Raw genomic sequence first — 7,687 nt, forward strand, 5'->3', positions numbered from 1 at the left:
AAAAGCAAGACTGAGAGGAACATCAGTCACTTGGTGGACTAGTGTTCAGAATGAGAGAGAGGAAAGGTGGTGCAGCGTACCTAACCTATGTGGCAGGGGGGAACAAGTATCTATGTTGCTGGACACCTTGCCACTCCATGAAAGCGAGGATTCAAGTAGATTAGGAAGTTGGAATAAAGGTTTGGTCCATATTTTACAAGTTGGTCTATGTTTTGTAATAAAGGCACATGTAAGGCCCAAAAGCATTTTGGTGTGGTTATAAACCAAGTGACTCCATGGGACCAAAAGGCCTTAGAATAGGGTATTTAGAGTCTAAACAGTATTAGCAAAAAGTGGTTGTTTGTTTGTTTTATGGTTGGGAACGCCTATATGGTTGTTCCAATGGTCATGTAGACCTTTATATATGTCATATGTGATCTCAGTTGAAAGGGGGAGATCAGAGTGTCCGGTGGTTTGGAGAAAAAACAATAAAAACTTCAATTTTCTAGAAATTTACTGGTAATCGCTCGGTTGTTATGCTGGTACAGATCTGTGCAAAACTTTTATGATTGCTAAGTGTATGAAATAGTTGCAAGGGTGAGTTAGGAAACTTTTGGTTTTGGTTTGACACAAAAAGGAGTTGGGGTTTAAAAGTTATCTGCATTTTAGTAGAAGGTGGTCTGAAAATCCTTGTTTCCTAGACCCTTCCACAAATGCATCCCTAACTTGCATTCCCACCGGTGGCACCCTCTAAAACTGAGGGATATGCAAGTTAGGAGACTAGGCAACATAATGCCAGAGGTTGGAGGCTTGGAGAGAAGGACAACTATTTTTCCAAGTCGGCCCTAGGTCAAGCAAGCCCATGTGCTTGATCGGTTTTTGCAAGGTAATTGGTGACAGTCATGGTTGAGCGCACTTCTGATCAGTTTGAGTGCTGGAGTTGGATGCATTGACTGTGTTGGAGATTGCCTTAAGTGTTTTGGGTCTTGGGAACCCACCTTGCCCATTCTTCCTTGAAGCCCTAGCCTAACTTGATCAACTAGGCCTAGGTACCAAGAAGTAGTTTGGAGGGTGTTGGAGCAAGATCAGCCCAAAAGCTTTTGGATTCTTAAAAGGTGCCAAGAAGGGTGTTTGGACCTATGGAGAAGTCCCTATGCTGTTAAGGGATACTAGGAGAAAAGTGCAAAGAAGCTAATTGGAAGGTTACAAGGTTTGTACGCCTAGAAGTGCAAAGGTGTGTTGAGAGTTTGGTGGAACCAAACAAATTGATGATTTTGGGTTGGAAAAGTATGTCCATGATTGTCTCCATTTTTGGTGACAGTTGGTGAGGCTTTTGAAGTGGGATTTCCTTGTTTGTCTTGGAGGTTGAGTATACCTGAAGTGGGTAAGAGGACTTGTGAGAAGTCCTAGAATCCTAAGTTGGATTGTGATATCCATTTATTGGCTTGTGGAAGGTAGTTGCTGCAAACTTTGCATCAAAAGGGGATTGAATAAGATTTCAGATTGGGAGAGAATGAAGACCATGGTGAGAAATTAATTCTTGCCATCTAATTTAGCAATCCAAATAAAGATAAGAAGGAATAATTTGAAATAGAGGGATATGGATGTCATGTCCTATACTAAGCAATTCCATACCCTGAGTATTAGGGGAGGACTAGAAGATGAAGATGAGAAGGTGGCTAGATACATTAATGGCCTCAAGTACAATATTAAAGATGAAATAGGATTGAATGCACCAAGGAAACTTGGAGAATGTTTTCAGTTGGCAATCCGAGTAGAGGAGAAGTTGAAAATAAAGAATGAGAGGCAAGAAAATCAGAGAGGAGGTGGAACAATGAGAGGAAGAGGTGTAAGAAGTCAGTTTGACACTTCAAAAAATCAAGAAAAAGACAAAGGAAAAGAGATTACATCTGAGACAAGAGGAAGTTTCAGGGGAGGAAGATTTGGAAGTGGAAGAGGTAATAGTGTTTTCATAGGTAAATGCTTCACATGTGGAGGAGTAGGCAATCAATCCTACAAGTGCCCTGAGAAAGGTGTGGATTTCAGGAAGGAGGAGAGGAGAGTCACCTTGACCCAAGGAGAAGAGGAAGAAAAGAAGTATGATAATGCAGACCCTGAACTTGAAGGAGAATCTTTGATGGTGAGAAGAGGACCACAAATGCAGCAGCAAAAGGAGACCAGACCATCCATTTTCAGGACAAATTGCATGAGCCATGGTAAGATTTGTAAGATGATAATAGACTCTGGTTCCTTTGATGATTTAGTGTCTTATGAAATGGTAAATAAACTAGGATTGAAGAAGTATCCTATTGATAAACCATATAGGGCATCTTCGGTCAGTGATGCACAAAATATTGTTGTAAGGGAGCAGCGATAGTGGATTTCTCTATAGGAGAATATAAAGATCAAGTTATATGTGATGTCATTCTAATGACATGCTGTCATGTAATCCTTGGAAGGCCTTGGCAAGCCTCAAGGAACACTATTCATTTTGGCTCATCAAATGTTTATATAGTACACAAAGATGCTGTGAAGTTTAAGCTAAATCCTTTCACTGGTCATGATGAGGAAAGAGTTATTTGTTTTGGAAAGAAAGAGTTTGTGGACTTGCAGGAGCAGAGGGAGAGTAATCATGATATGAAAGATCTGCCACTGAATCCATCTCTTTTGGTTATGAAGGATGAGATTGCTCAAGACAAAACTCAGAATTCTTCTTACAAGCAGACAGTGACAGCAAAAGGAGTGATGATAGGAATAGTATGGTGTCCTTTGGTGACGAGAGTGAACAAAGAAGTGAACATATCCATGGAGGATAAGAGACAGGGTCAACATGACCTCAGACAACAAGTTATTCAACCTTTGTCAAGGATAAAACATGACTGTTCACAATCAGTAGGTAGTAAGGTTACCATGATTGGTAACAAGGATCCAATGCTTTTTGTTTCTAATGATTTGTATGCAGGTGTGCAGGGTAATACATTGCAGGTGCAAAGTTGCAAACATCCCTCTAGAAGGATGGGAGGAAAGAAGATAGTACCCCTTAACTCTTGGGACAAGAGTTGCTTTGAAGGTGGGGTGTTTGGTGCAGGGGCACCTATTAAATCATCTAAGAGAGCCTTGGTACCAGATGAAGATAGAGGATCAAAGACATCATTGATTGTTAATTGGGATACATTAAAACCAATAATGGAATTATGTAATGAAAAATGTACTTTGAAAGACAAAAGTCATAAAAGTCCTAGTAAGGACCTAAGGGCAACATGATGTAAAATGGCCAAAAGAGCCATATGGGGTAGTCTTAGGATAGTTTCATACTTAGTTGCATTTAATAAATCCATATGACCAATTTTGAGTCAATGGAATAGTTTAGAAAGTTAGGGAATGCATAAAAACTATAGTTTGAAATTTTAATTTCAAATTCAAACGGTCATATTAGTTTTGGAGAGAAAGTAGTAATTTGGTATTTGTTTGATTAAATAAACCTTTGTAACCAACTTGGTCGGTTGGACAGGTGCATATAAGCCTACTTAAGTTGTAATAAACATATGCAAGACATGAATCATTATTGGTACGAAAAAAATCACAGAAATTGTACGGAACAACAATCATACTTTCCTCTGCATCAATAAGAAAAATAAAAAATAAATGATACTTATACATACAATGGGGCTCTCTGTGCGAATGGAAATCTCTGATGATCTAGGACGTCGAATCTATACAGGCTCATCGTTAGTAGCCGCACCCTATATACAATAAAGAATGTAATTAAATGAGATTACCACAAACATTTTACAAGAATGCATCGATATTTAATCAATTAGAAAACATCTAATTACCTTTCCTTTGTCAGTGCATGCTGGCTCACCCCTCGCACTTTGTCCCCCTGAGGCAGGTGGTATCTGCAAGATAAAAGAAAGATTAGCAACCATATATGCTACAATATCAAATAGAAAAAAAAATGCGAACACAACATAATGTACCTAAGATGTCTCAAGGCCAAATGAAATGGCCGAGAGTGTAGCATCGTCTATCTGTCTGAGCTCCTCCTCGATCATCAACTAAACATGAATGAAGATCACATACATGTAAATGTCAGTATGGCTTAAAAATTAAAATTACTCTATTATAAAAAATAACTTTAAATTGCATATGTCATAACAAAAAAAAGTATACACGTACCGACACCGAAGGAGTCCATGCCTCTGCATTCCCCTCCTCTCTCACATCAAGGTCTGTAGCCTCTGCACGTGCGTCTGGTGTATCCTCGTCTAATACAAAATGATACTCAGGAAGATCACCTATGGGACCCAAGCAAATATTCTTGCATGTAATGCAAGTGTGAGGCACACAAACGTGTGATGAGCTAGTCGATGATGAACTGGCACCAACATCATCAACACGAGGAGGCGGGACTGACCTAGCCTAAGATATCATTAGGCTACTCAGCTTATGAATGGCTCTGATGGTTTGAGAGCTAGCCTCTACCATAATATCTGGATGCTGCACTCGAGGAGGGGGGGAGATATCAGGGGGGGGGGACAAAAGTGCCAAGTTTCTTCCGCTGGGAAGAGGGTCTATCCTGAGGAGCTCCTAGTCCTAAGCCCATGTTGGGCTTCATGCTCCAATAGTTCACTTTAAGTTTCAACACAAATTCTGCATATAATTTTCGAAGGAAATAAAATGGTATGTTTAAATTGCCATGTGGAGGGATATCAAAGACCTTCCACCAACGATCCCAAAAATTTGCACGTATGGCGTCATTTGGCACCATTTAATCGATAGTTTGGTTTTTTTTGGGTCAACTGGTATACCCGTTTTTGGGTTAGCAAAAGGGCTAGCCAAATCGTCTTTGGTTATGTTGAGGGCTGCGACCTCATCATAATCCAAACCATCATCAAACATATGGTGCATTTCATCACGCCAACGAAGAGCGGCATTTTGTTGGTTCATAAGGGTTTCAATGTTATCCACTATGGTGTTTAACATGGATAACATAGGAGCCAGTGCAGGTACATTATTATATGTTCTAAGCAAACCTCTCAACTCGGTGAGATTTTCATTTATCAAATCCTCGATTCGAGGAGGGTTTTGAGGAGGTAGAGGATCATTTGGTGGATGGTTTTGTGGGGATACTAGATCGTTTGGTGGTGGGTTATGAGGAATATTATTCCCTGCCTCAGTGTCATCATTTTGATCAGCCATTCCTATTGAATTGCAAAATGTATTATATATTAAAAAAAAATCTAAATTTTAACCATTTTTGTCAAAAAAACCCTACATTCAACTAAAACAAATAAAATTATCCTAAAATCTATTAAATTTAGGTTCAAAATGAGTTGGGGGAAAAAAAAAAACCCGAATATCTGATATCCGATCTCGTATCCGATGTCCGATCCATAGTGGTAATACTGGCCCCAAATTCACGTAAAATGAGGGCCCACAGGTTTGTGATTTTATTGATCTAATGCAATAGGTATCGGATATCTGATACTATATCGGATATCCGATATGTCCCAAAACATATAACATATAATATATATTACATTATGTTACATTTTATATATATTTTTATTATATTTTATATATATTATATTAATTTACTATATATTATAATATAAAATATTATATTATATAATAATATTATTATAATATTATATTATTATAATTCATAATATATTATACTTTTTATTATATATTATATTATAAGATATTACTTTTTATTATTATATTATATCTTATATATATATAATATTACATTACTATATATTATAATATATTAAATATTATATTATATTATTATAATATAATACATTATAATATTATTATTATAATATAATAGTATGATATATTATTTAATATGATATTATTATTATTTAATATAATATTATTATTATATCTTATTATTATTTAATAATAATATTATATTAAATAATAATAATATCATGTAGTAAATATTAATATTAAATAATATATCATACTATTATATGATAATAATAATAATAATTATAATAATATTAAATAATAATAATAATAGTGGCATAGTAATAGTTTCACATGTCAGATATCCAATGTCAAATCAGATATCCGATATTATATCGGATATCCGATAAGGCTCGGCCTTATCTTCCAGGTTTGGTTCCTGGATAGGTGAAAAAAAGTTAGAGTAGATTTTGAAGCGCTTTTAGGCGTCTTCAAACTCTTTTTTTTTCACATCGCCACTTTTTGGCACACCATGATCCTACACATACCCTTTTAGTTAACTTGAAAAAAACTAAAATTCAATCATGTAGCTTACAAAATGTAGTGTTGTAGTCCAAGCAAGTAAAAATAGTTGAAACAAATGGATATCATGAGATTGCATCAAATGGAATTTGAGTTTCACTAGTTAATCATTTTTAGTGTTGAATATATAGTGTAAACAAGTGCCACGTAGTGGCTAGCACTTGCCATTAATTAATAGTATTGAATTAGATTGTAGAGAGAAAAAAATTACAATCCTAAGATTTCAATTGTATTTTAAATATATATAATAAATCATTCAAATTTATAAATATAATATATTATTTTACATAAGTAGTGGAGACTAGTAACATTGTTAAAAATATTGCTCAAAAGTATTAGATTGATAGATAGTTATTCAAATTTTTTTCCTTAGAAGGGTTGGTCATTGATATTTAAGTTTGTATTTAAATTGTACACTAAAGTTGTTTATTTTGGTAGGTTAATTATCATATTAAAGTTTTTCTACAAAATAAGAATGATAGCAACAACATTCTTCTTGAAGGAAAAACATATGAAGTGCAGTTCAAGATTGTGACAAATGAGCAACCTCATCCTTTATATAAATTCAACAAGAATCATTTTTTTATGCCAAGAAGAGGAGTAGACAATATGAAGAGCAACCTTTTTTATCATGGTTGAGCAATGAGTTTTTAATGGTATCATGTCCAAGAATTTTTTAATATATTAATGAGAATTTTCATTATTATTTTGAGAGGTAGCTTGATAATGTTACATTGTTCTAATAGGAGATTCTATTAAACTTTTGTATAACTACGGGTAAGGATTTTTGCTTTTTCAAAAGTTTTAGGCAAGTCATCCTAAATTCTAAAGGGATGCCAATGTTTAATGTAAATTGTAATAATTGGCTAGTATGGTAAGATGACAAATTTTAAAGAAACAAGAATGTTCTATATAGGTTATTTCACTAAATCTTGTCACACTTAAACGATAGGAATTTGATCCTTCTAACAACTTGAATTTTAAATCTAATAATTTGTTTGATTGTTGGGTATTTTCCTATTTGATAACCTCCATTTTGTTGTCTTTGGAATCACAATATTTTTATAAAAAATTTAGTTGATGGTAAACAACTATTAACAAATCATGTAAAATCAATTTACTAAGTCACCAGAAATCTTGTTTACAACATCTGCAAAACAAAAACCTATTATTTAAATATAATTTTAAAAACTATTAAATAACTATAGTTAAAATGATATATGATTCAACATTCATAATTGAAAAATAAAACCTTGTCTTCTAACCTTTGTCTCCATCGAAACTTTCAAAATAGTTTGTGTGTAGTATGACAATAGGTTTCTAAAGAAAAACAAACCTCTAACAAGACAAAGTTTCTAAATACAAAACAATATCTATTGACAAAGTAAATATTAAAAAAATAGAAACTTTTATTAAATAAAAAATT

Source organism: Cupressus sempervirens, chromosome 7, assembly GCF_028749045.1.
Source record: "Cupressus sempervirens isolate cs-2001-9-10 chromosome 7, ASM2874904v1, whole genome shotgun sequence".
Classification (NCBI taxonomy): Eukaryota; Viridiplantae; Streptophyta; class Pinopsida; order Cupressales; family Cupressaceae; genus Cupressus; species Cupressus sempervirens.